The sequence below is a fragment of the Narcine bancroftii genome, chromosome 2, assembly GCF_036971445.1.
Source record: "Narcine bancroftii isolate sNarBan1 chromosome 2, sNarBan1.hap1, whole genome shotgun sequence".
Lineage (NCBI taxonomy): Eukaryota > Metazoa > Chordata > Chondrichthyes > Torpediniformes > Narcinidae > Narcine > Narcine bancroftii.
In genome coordinates this window covers 309,707,742-309,720,356 of record NC_091470.1, presented here as the reverse complement: position 1 = coordinate 309,720,356, position 12,615 = coordinate 309,707,742, and the positions used below count along the sequence as shown (strand labels likewise).

At 38.2% G+C, this 12,615-nt stretch overlaps 1 protein-coding gene across 5 annotated transcripts in view; it reads right to left on the bottom strand.

Moving 5' to 3' along the window:
• The window catches only part of LOC138755510 (coiled-coil domain-containing protein 178), a 369,060-nt gene that overhangs the window by 171,591 nt on the left and 184,854 nt on the right, over positions 1 to 12,615 (bottom strand). The window lies entirely within an intron of this gene.

Below are 12,615 nucleotides of genomic sequence, written 5' to 3'. Positions count from 1 at the left end.
CCATACTGTACTGGAACTCCAAATTCATCTCAGATATATGAAACAATAATTTTGCAGGTTGTCCATTGTTGTGGGCTTGACCCTGCCATGTTATCTCCAATTATTCTGAATGCTCCTTAGCTCACTATCTGCATGGTTCTGATAGATTGATCACAAATCTATCACACCATCACATCCATTACCTCAATGCCCCAACCTACCTACTCCACCTCCTGGCTATAATGCATAGATTAGCTCTTTTATTTTGATGACCCATTGTGGTGGTACACCACCGGCCTACTGGAGGGGGAAACCTCTGTACCTACAGGAGTGTACCGCGGGCCTACTGCAGGGGACAACCTCTGTACCTGCAGGAGAGTAAGGGGGACAAGACTACACCTGGCCGTCTGTCAATCAGTCAACCTGAATTGATCAAGCCCCACCCGGTCAGGTGTCATTCACCCTCCAGGATATAAGCCTGCACTGGCCGCCAAAGTCTCTCAGAGTTACTGCAGCGACAACTAGCCTGGCTCTGTGGAAGTCTTTGTGGATTAAAACCTGTTGCACAGTCTCTACCTTGTGTGTCTGATTCTGTCTATCAGCGCAACACACCCACCTTTTTCTGCAGTAGGAAATATTCAAAAATCAGTATGTTTATGTCATAAAATAGAGAATGAAGTGAGAGAAGCAACAAATTTTTGGAAGGATAGATTTGTAATCTTGAGCAAGGGTCTACTTTAAGAAATGACAGAAACAAGAATCAGAGAAATGAAAGACTTTCTGATAATGATCAAGTGGCTGTTTTGGATAGGTCAAGTTGTATGCTATTGTTGCCTGCTGAATGAAATATTATTGCTGTGAATAAAAAGGAAGCACTCAGAACATGTGCCATGAAAGATAAGGTATCAAAATAACTGCAATGGATAAATATTAATTTTATAACTTTGTGGCAAGAAACCTAAAACATATTTTATGGATGTCAACGAACCTCTTCTTGCATTGAACCCCTGTGTGTTGGGTAACTCCTTTGAGTAGCATTTTTTGTTCACAATTCTACTGCTCTGCTCATTCTGTCATCTTCTTGCTTTCTCCTGCAAGGATAATTTGCCTCTGATACTGTGTCGCTAAGGTATTTCTGCCATTGGTTGGTTATTTCTTTGTTTTTCATTATATGTTCCTCTGTTTATGACTATAAAAGTACTACATTTGGCTTCATTAATCTTTCTCTCTTCAATAAAATAAGATTTTTGAGTCACTTTTTATATTCTTTGCAAGCAAACCCCCATGCTCTATTTTCTGGATCTTAATTCATCTCTTGGTTCTTTGTTATGTTCTAACCTGATCCGATCTCAGGTTTTCTCCCTTTTCAGGCTAATTCATACATCTTCTCCATGAATCTAAACCTATCCTTCAATTTCCCTTGTTAGACACGATTGAGTCTTTCTTCCTCTTTGACTTTCCCACTTTACTATCTCTCTTTCACAAAAACTGAAAAATTGTTGCAGTTTTCTCCTTGCAATTTGCCTTTGCTGAACAACCATCAACCCCGAGCAATCGCCCCCCCCCCCCCCCCCATGGATCTCAGCCAACTGACAGTTCATGCCATTTTAATTTCCTTCTCCATTCAAAACCTGATCTCGGAATCCACCGTTATTCTCCATTTTTGTGAAGAATTCTATCATATTACAGGTAACCTTTCCCTCAGACATCATATAATATTGCTAATCAATCCTTTCTCATTAAATTATACCCAATAAGAGATGGTTCGTTGCTTTAGTTGCTTCCTCAACATATTGGTCAAGAAAATTATCCTGTATACACTCCAGGATTTACTCTTCCACTATCTTGTAACAGGTAATATTTAACCAGTCCAATCTATGTATATAATTACGGTATTTATTTCATGCTTATCTCATGTCCAGTTTACTGCAATCCACAAAGTCGCTACTATTACTTTGGGATCTCTAAACAACTCGCACCAACATTTTTTGCAACCTGGAATTTCTTAAGTCTACCCATATAGATTCCATACTATCTGAGCTCATATCCTTCATCAGGATGGCACAGTTATTGTAGTGGTTTGCGGAATACTATTACAGAACCAGCAACTGGTTCTGGAATCTGGCACTGGAAGAAGTTTGTACATTCTTCCCATGCTTGCATGGGTTTCCTCCGATTTCCTCCCACCTTTCAAAAACATACAGTACATTATTTGTAGGTTAAAAACACACTGAAATGCTGGAGGAACTCAGCTGGTCTTTTCAGTAGGAGACAAAGATATATTTCTGATGTTTTGGGCCTGTTTCTTCCTTGAAGATAAGATAAAAGCAGGAAATGTCAGAAAGACAGGAAATCTCAGTGTCTCAGTGTCTCCAGACTTTCATGTTTCACATTGTTTGCAGGTTATTTGGGGAGGCATGGGCTGTGGGCCGGAAGGGCCTGTTACCATGATGCATATCTAAGTTTAAAATTTAAAAGCTATTTACATCAATCTACTTTTTAATCAGCAATTATACTATACTATTTCTCCCCCCCCCCCCACCTTATTTTGTCTGATCTTCTTCCACACTTGAATGATAATTTGCACTCGGTCAGCTTAAATAATATTGAAGATGAGGTGTGGATGCCTCTTTAGATTCACCACCAGCCAGTGCAGACTGGTAGATTATTAGAAACTCTATTCAGTACTCCATCTCTTTCACCCCCATGAGTGATTCTACGGACATTCTATATTTTCATGGCATATTGGGTTTTATTTTCCATCTGCAACTAATAATCCATCCTTGGCAAAATTCACTTAAAGCATGTCTTAATCAATTAACATCCCCTTGCTCACTCTGCTCTTAAACAAGAATGTGGCTCCTGGGGCCTTGTCCACAGCAGATTTCCTTCTCATCCAGCAACAGGAAACACCAGCAATAACCTAGAGGTGAGCTCACAAAGGGAGAGGTCTCATCTCTGTTTATTAAATTTTCAAAAACATACTTTTAAAGAAGCCTTCAGTAGAAAATCAATTCCCTTCATGTCTGTTTTGCCCCTTTATGGACACTCATAAACCCTCTAGCTCTTCAGCCTTCTGCAGCTGCACTGGCATCAACATTGTGACCTCTACTGCATCTCTCTAATAGTGAAAATCATTGCATGTTATCAATTTCAACAATCTCAAACTTTATCTTGAAGGATAAATCCTTGGCTCTTCCTCACTTTTATTACCTTCACTTTTGCCTGCTGTATCTTCATATGCCTATGCTTTGAACTTCCTCTTTAAATTGATCCACCTCACCATAATGTTATTGATCAAGTTTCTGTTTAATGCTCAACTCCTATATTTGTCCATTTATGCTCGAGTATTAAAGATGTAATGTGAATTCCAGATTTTAGAACTTTGTTAGGAATTTGCTTTCCAGGAAAAATCCTGGATTTAAAAACACCCTTCATAGGCTCTGGATGTTACTGGCAAATATCCAGAGCTAAAGAGCAGTTAGAATCAAATTAGAAGGAAAGGATTTATGTAAATAGCCCAGACTTGGTAAGGATAGAATACTGAAAATAAAGAAAAACTGCAAATATCAGAAATTCAAGGACACGAAAGAACCAGATAGATTTCACAACAATCCGGCAACTACGTAATTAATGTTATTGACACTAACATTACTTTTAAATCCCAGATTACTTTAATTAGTTGCACTTCAAATTCCCCAGCTGCCATGGTTGAATTCAAACTCAGTTTCTAAATCAATGGTCCAGAACTCTGGCTGCTAGTTTTGTAATTTAACCACTATCATATTTATATTTCTACATTTCTTTAAAGAAAGTTCTAATTACTTCCATTTTTGAAAAAAAAACAGTGATATTTAAAATCCTTTAATGTTCCATATTTCAATGATGCAAAATTTGGCATATTTAAGAAGTTCATTATCAATTAACTGACTAATTAGTTAAATCTATTTCTGGGATTGTGTGCTCATGTTGAGTGTACAGTTTATATGGATGTCAATTCTTTAATTATACTGCTTTAATATTATCTTTTTAAAAATATCAGTCTTCAATATTTAAGGAGGAATTTCCTCTAATATAAGTTATTTTACAAATTGGATATACAGTGTTAGACCTAAATGCTAATATTTCTTCAAGTTGAGAAAATTAAAATGGTGAATATTTGTAAACCTGATGAATTCTTCTATACTGGCTAATATTTATCTGTGAAAAATCCAAAAAGGTTGAGCAGTCAATTTACTTCACCTCCCCCTCAGATCTACAAAAATGTGTTGTTGGTATTATTTATCTTAACTTTGATGTTATCAATCAACCCAGACCCTACCTTTCAATTTCTTACCTTTCTAAATATTTTTCTTGAAAATATTTTGGGCATGCCACTGACTTTCTCAGTTTTTCTATTTTATTAGGTGTTATACCACATCCTTTCCAAACTTGAGGTTTCCTGTTCACTCAATACCAATCCAAATCTGCTGACAAGAATGAAACTGTTGTAACTTGGTGAACCAGCTACTGTGGGGATGGAACCTCTTCATATCTTCTAGCCCCCCTTGTCTAATCTCTTCCTTTCAACATCCACAACACTCTTGGCCCTGAAAATCTAATTTTCATCATGGATATTCAATCCTTTTATAATGTCACAATGCAACAGCATGAACTCTGGAAGCTTTGCTTCTTCCCTAAAAAAGAGAAACCCTTTTTATATTGATTCTCCTTTCTCTGGCTGAATCTATTATCATTGTAAATAAAGTGAAAACACAATTCTGGAGAAACTCAGCAGGTCAAAAAGCATACTTTATGTAACAAAATTAGATAAATAACCAATGTTTCGGGCGAGCCCTTCATCAATATGTATTTTTAATTTCAGCCATGGTACCTGCATGCTTTTGTGTTTTTCATTATTTTCAGTTCCTTCCTTCAAGTAAAATGATAATGAGTTTATTGTCATATACATTGTACATTTGCAGCAAAATTCTAACTTGCAGCAGCTGAACAAATACTATAAAACAACTATAAAACTCCTACTTTCATATATTTAATTGAATTAAAAAGATAATAACAAATATACTAAGTACTGACAGTTATAGTGTTAAAAAAGTGACTTACACTATTTAAAAAAGTGGGGGTTGACTTTTATACAGATTAAACTTCCACACCTGCATCATTCAAGGTGTGGAAGGCAGGGACCAGGTGGTATATCCTCAGTCATGACACCAGGAACTCAGATGGCGGTCTTCTGAGGTGAGTACCCGCAATTGGTAGCTTGGATAGGTGCATGGCTAGGGTGAGGATCTGCAGTTGGCAGCTCAGGTGGGTAGGTAGCCAGGAAGTCGGGAGATCAATAGGCAAGTGATCCATGGTCGGGAACTCAGATGGGTGGGAAGCTGGGGCATCAGTTGTTCGATGGGCATTCGGGGTGAGGATCCACTTTTGGGAGCTTAGATGGGTGGGCGATCAGGGCCAAAAATAGGTGGGGGGGGGGTGAACTTTTACACATCATACAAAAACATCCAATTTTTGGGGCAAAAAAGAGGAGAGGGTCAATTATTACATAGGATTGATGATTACATGAGTGAATATGGTAGGAATAGTGCAGACATTCCATGTGTCTGAGAAGCCCCTGATTAGCTATCATGAGCTTGATAGCTGTTGGAAAGGAAATGTTCTTCTGTATCTTCTGCCTGAAGGCAGCAGTGAGTAGAAGTTGTGACTGGGTGACAGGGTCCTTGAGGTAATGTTTCACCTAGATGCATTCAATGGATGGGAAGTCAAAGCCTGTGATGGACTTGGCTATGGTTGTTACTTTCTAGAGTTTCTGTACCCCTTGGCAGTCGAATTCCCAAACCAGGTTATGAGGTAACCCATCAGTATACAGTGCACCTGTATAAGTTTGATAAAGTGCTTGACAAAATTCTAAATCCCCTGACTCCTGAGAATGTAAAGGTGTCACTTTGTACTAACCAGAATCTGGGTAAGTGAAAAGAGAATGTGGGAACATGACAGATGCAAATAAAAGGGAGCATGGAACTGGGATAAAGATAGTGGAAAAAGAGGATAGGAATTGAAACTTGGGAAAGTGAAAGGGTGGATAACAACTGGGACCCTGGTGAATGAAAATGGAAACCCAGGAACTTTGAAAGGGAAGAGAGGAATTGGGATGCCAGTGAATGGAAAGGGAAAATTGCCAGAAAGTGAATTGTTGGTGTTTCATTGTAGATTCTTTCTTAAAGGTGTTGACTAAATCTTTACACCACACTCCATAATACACCATGGCCTTGCAAAGAAATAGAAAGTATTTCTTGTACTTCAGCTTTTGTAGCTTTGGGCATGTTCCATCTGGTCCTGTTTTTCTATTAACATTAAGCTTCCCAGTTCATTAGTTACTAATTTATACTACAATTTTGGGTTTTGAAAAGACAGTAAGGTTTAGTAATAACTGCTTTAAAACAATTATTTTTCCTGTTATCTACTTTCTGTGTACTTATAAATCTTATTCTATTTAATACATTTATTGTTATCTATATAGCCATATTTCATTTACAAAAAATACTTCAATATTCTTTTATCAGTGTGGTGACTTGTGACAGCTTTACTGGTCATGGATGCCAATCATTTAAGACTACAGCAAAATGCCTAAAAGTGACTTAACTCAGGAGCAGCAATAGTTAGTAATGATCTAGAATTTAGCTCAAGGATATAATAAAATGTGATACACTTCGTAAATAGATTTTGTTTTCCAAAATGCTGTTCTTGTGTATAATTCATTTGTACAGCTTTGCAGTAATCAGAATGCATGCTACAGAAAGGGTACAACTGATTGCATTGCTGAATTTTCTTCTGTGGATATTTTTATGGATCTTTGTTCATCTCACAAACAAACAAGGCACGAATACATCAAGTCAAAATGCATAAACAATGAAGAACTTGATCATATAAGTTTGCCATGACAGCAGTTTGTGATTGAAGCTGCAATTTGTCACGAGATAGATGACAATGTGACCGCTATTCGTCATCAAAAGTGAAAAAGTGGTATTTTGGCCATCATCTTGTAAGTAGTCTCAGATTGAAAGAGCCTTTTAATGATCTAAATAGTAACAATACTACTGTACTTTACTTCATTTCTTTTTCTTTCTTTTTTCTTTGGCTTGGCTTCGCAGACGAAGATTTATGGAGGGGGTAAAAAGTCCACGTCAGCCGCAGGCTTATAGAATTATATTATGCATTCATAATTAATATGTTGAAATTTATTATTGTGTTTATATTCCCTGCATTTATGTTAAATAATGTCAGCACAGAAGAGATCTACCAATATCCAGATAGCAAGGATAAAGGAAATTCTTCAAGGCTATAATTTATGGTATAAATAGTTTTAATAATTTAAATATTGCTTTTATAATTGTCAGGTTTCAGTGTTGTTCTGGGTAGTGTACAAATATTTCAGATTTTTTTTGTATCTGAAATTAGTTTTTTTTAAAGATCATCGGTTTCTATGATTGAGGAGAGAATTGTCACTGACTTTCTTTAAGTAAAATGCTCATTGATGCATCAAAAGTAATAAACAGGAAGTGCTGGCATGCCAATTACTTTAAAATAATGGAATTAACCTTGTGATGCCACAATATCCAATTTATTAGACATTTATATCAAAATTGTAAACTACTCAAAATGAATTAATTCTGAGGAGGACATTTTATAAAATGTTACAAATATAAATACAAAGCTATTCTTTTAAAAATGCATGGAACACTGCTCTTCTTAACACCATGCTAACTGTGGAAGATGGGTAGCACCATGAAGATTTCAATTTCCTCAATTCATTCACACATACCCAAGATCTGGACCCACTGCAATTTGCCTATCATCAATCACTCCACAGACGATGCAATATTGCTGGTTCTTCACTCAGTTCTGGATAACTTCGAAATCAGCTGCTCTTCATCGACTACAGCTCGGCCTTCAATACCATTATTCCCTCAATGCTGGTCAAGAAGCTACAAACTCTAGGTCTCTGTACCTCACTCTGCAACTGGATCCTTGATTTTCTCATCTTACGACCACAGTCAGTAAGAATTGGAAACAATGTCTCCTCCTCACTGATCATCAACACACATTCACCCCAAGGATGTGTGGCCAGACACAATTCCAATGCTATCAACATTTTTGCTAATGACACCACAGTTGAATGGTGCAACGACAACAAACTTGCGCTCAACGTCAGCAAAACCAAGGAGATGATTATGGATTTCAGAAGGAAATCAGGGGAACATACTCCAGTCCTCATCGAGGGCTCAGCAGTGGAGAGGGTCAAGAACTTCTAATTTCTGGGTGTTAACTTCTCCGAGGATCTTGTCCTGGAGCCTCCACATTGATGCAATCACAGAGAAGGCTCACCAGTGGCTATAATTTGTGAGGTGTCTGAGGTATGTCACTGAAGGCTCTTGTAAACTTCTACAGGTGTTTCATGGAGATGATTCTAGTTGGTTCCATCACTGCCTAGTATGGAGGCACTAACTCTCAGAACAAGAATAAACTCCAGAGGTTTGTTAACTCAGCCTGCAGCATCACAGACACCAGATTTCACTCCATCGAGGACATCTACACAAGGTGGTGTCTCAAAAAAAGCAGCCTTGATCCTCAAAGACACCACCCATCCCCCACCCAGGCCATGCCCTCTTCACTCTGCTACCATTGGGGAAAAGGTATAGGAGTCTAAAGATGAGCACTCAGCTACACAAGGACAGCTTCTTCCCTGCTGCCATCAGATTCCTGAATAATCAATGAACTAAAGACTCTGCCTTACTTTTCATGCATTATTATTGAATTATTTTATTTTTTATAGTCATGTTGTGAGATGGTTATAATATGAACGTTTGCCCTGTGATGCTGCCACAAAACACCAAATTTCAAGACTTGTTCATGACAAAAAAATCCTGATTTTGATTACAGTCTTGTGTAATTTAGTACTTTTTTAATATAGCTTTTGACCTATATTCATCAGAAATTCAAAGCCAGTCAAGTTATTTGGCATGCATTTGCAGCTTCAGTACAAATTCTGTTAAATTGTATATTTCTATTCTAATTGAGAAATGACAGTTATGAGAAAAGCACCACTGATTTCGTTTTTATTAAATATAGAATTCCCTAGCTTTAGAACCTGTTGTTAGGAAAACCCCTTGTGTATGCGGCTGAATCACCAATTAAACTAATTATTCAAAGATATCATCCAAAGCCTCCAAACTAAACTGACTTTCGGCTGATAATTCAAAAGCACACTAAAATGTGCATCGTTCTGATCAGCTTACGAAGGCATTAATGGCCCACCGATTCTACCCAAAACTAGCTTAACGGCACTCGGACTGAGACATTAAAATACATGAAGGGCCATTCACAGTAACACATTGTTAATGCATCGTAGCAATCACGCTGGGTCTGTCTAGAGATCGGTTTCCATTCATCAATAACTTCTCAGGCACCCGGCAGTTGATTATCTGTCAAACTGCACAATATCTATCAATATCCATAGGACTCGTATGTCAGCGCTAAGGCACTGGCAAAGTTTTGTTCTGATCCTACCTCATTCTTGAAGCTTCCTTCCCCTTTGAAAATGTTAAATAGTTTGATTTTACTGATAATTTACAGGTGTTAATTAAAAACATACAGAATACAGATGTTGAAGTGGATTAGAAGTGAACCTCCTAGATAGCAATGCATTTGTATGTAAGAAATTATATCTTTTAATTATGATGTTTATGTTAGCCATTTTCCTGTTCTTAAAAAGGGGATATGCAAAATATAAAACATAAGCTTGTAACAATGGTTCAAAGAGATGCCTATCAAATTTGTTTGCAAGAATATGCCTTTAATATTGTACTTAACCTTCGAATGAGATTCTTGATTACTTAAGGTGACTTGGACTACCTGACATTAATATCACTCATTCCCATTAGCATCATTGTAATAAAGGAATTTGTATTGCTCTATGGTTCTTTGCTCATCTTGACACTGGGTTCGAACTATTACAATTGAAGTAGGAGTCCACTAGTCACATTCTGAAAAGTTAAGCACCTCTCATTATTCTTATTTTTGTCCTTACTCTTAGTCAATTTTCTAACAAATCAATAATAAACTGCCATATATTACAATTTTAGCTACATTGTTTTAACAAGAGATTTTTCAAATGTCTTTGGAAAGTTCACATAAATCAGCTATCGACCTCTTATCTAAATGCTTCAATTACTTTGTAAAAAATAATCTGATCATGAGCATCAGGCAAAATTTAATCTATAGAATACCTTACCACTTTTCTCTGATGAGGTGAAAATATTCAAGGTGTTCAGTCACTCTATCCTTAATCATAGGCTCTAGTAATTTCACAACAATGGAAGCTAAACAAGGGGAGCTGTAATTTCTTAGTTTTCTTCCCTCACCTATTTTAAATAGCAGAGTGGTGTGCCCAATTTCCCAATTGAAAGGATTTATTTCAAAATCAAGAAAAGTTTTAACAATTATATTTAAGGCATCTGTGCCTCTTTCACTTATTTAAAGTCCAGGATGGAAATCATCTGGTATCAGGGATTTGCCAACCCTGATCTTGGTACTTTTGTTTCTTCATGACTATTACGGTACTCTTGCTTGAATTGCATGGTGAATGCCTGATTGAATTTAGTATTATCTTAGAACTTCCTGGTAGTGGCATCACCTTCCACTCAGTGATCCCCTCTCCGCTGTCCATAATACATGGATAATACATGGATCCACCCACTCCAAAATCCTGTAGTGAGAACTTTCTTGCAGAAACTTCAGCAAGATCTGCAGAAAACAAAGACTTCCAAGTGTAATTTCCAACATGCTGTGAGACCAGAACAAACTGTGCATAGAATGCTGGAAGTGACTTTGACAAACAGAAACACATGGCTTGACTGGCTATCAAAACAGTCAAAAATCTCAGACAATCCCTAAATATCCCTGTGTGCAGAAATTGTTTATTAAAACAATTACATTACTATAAGTTACTTAATACTTAACCTCATTGCCAATCTTCTCCATTGAAATGACTGAAGCTTCTATTTTTCATGCAGTTTCAAGAGATAAATCTCCTGGTGTAAGTGCTGTAAAACTGCTGGAAGTTCATTGTCATTGATGGGCTCCATGAGAAACCCTGTCACAGAGCACTGTTGGCAAGTTCTAGTGGAGGACTGCCAACATCTGGACTTTTTGCTTTAATACAGGAATCCTAAAATTCCTGAGGCCTATGGTTGGGCAAGGGATAAGAATATTTACAAATTTGCGTACATCAACCAACATGCTTTCCATATCCTCGGAGTAAACAATGATGCAATAAAATCATTCAAGCTATATTTTATGCAATATACCCCTCTCTATGTTTCAAAGATGTACTGGAAGACTCTCTCTTTTTTTCTTTCTCTTTGGCTTGGCTTCGCGGTCGAAGATTTATGGAGGGGTATGTTCATGTCTGCTGCAGGCTCGTTGGTGACTGACAAGTCCAATGCGGGACAGGCAGGCACAGTTGCAGAGGTTGCAAGGGAAAATTGGTTGGTTGGGGTTGGGTGTTGGTCTTTTGTCAGTGAGGTGGGCTCTGCAGTCTTCTTCAAAGGAGGTTGCTGCCCGCCAAACTGTGAGGCGCCAAGATGCACGGTTTGAGGCGATATCAGCCCACTGGTGGTGGTCAATGTGGCAGGCACCAAGAGATTTCTTTAAGCAGTCCTTGTACCTCTTCTTTGGTGCACCTCTGTCTCGGTGGCCAGTGGAGAGCTCACCATAGAACACGATCTTGGGAAGGCGATGGTCCTCCATTCTGGAAGACTGAACAATGATACAAAATACAATCTGTGCAAATTGCTTATGAAGAATTAATTAGAAAGGCATATAACATCCCAAGTGGATAAACAAGAATTCTGCAGATTCTGGTATCTAGAGAAGTTCACAAAAATGATGGAAAAACTCAGCAGGTCAAGCAGCATCCACAGAAAGTTTCAGCCTGGGCCTTTCTTCAAGAGTGCTGAAAATCAGGGAGATGCCCAAGTTAAAGTATAGAGGGGGAGGGGCACAGGCTCAAGTGATAGGCGAGGAAAAAGAAAAGGGAGTTAGGAGGTGAAAGAGAGAGAGGGCAGAGGGCTAAGAGAGAAGGAAAGGAAGGGGCTGTGTAGTTGAAGGAAGGCAGAGAGGGAGGAGGGTAAGAAAGAAAATGGGGTAGGGGTTCATGGAATTTGGAAAAGTTAATATTAATGACCTGTCTATCCATGGTTTCAACTTGGCAGTAGAGGCCAAGGATTTACAGGTCATTTTGTGAATGGGGTGTGGAATTGAACTGGTTGGCCATTAGGAGGTTCTTGCTGTTGCAGTGGGCTGTGAGTAGGGGCTCAATGAAACAATCTCTTCATCTGTATCTAGTCTCCCTAATGTAGAAGAGGCAACATCAGGAGCACCAGATGGAGTAAATGCCCTGGCCTCTCTTGTACCCTCAGCCCTCTGTCTCCTCTCCTTCAGATCCCCATCTGCCCTCTCCCCCAATCACTTCTAAACTCCTTTCCTCTTTTTCTTCCTTACTCCTTCCCCTTCCCTATCCCTCACACATTTTTATTCAGGTGCCTGCCAGATTTTTGGTAATCCTGAAAAAGG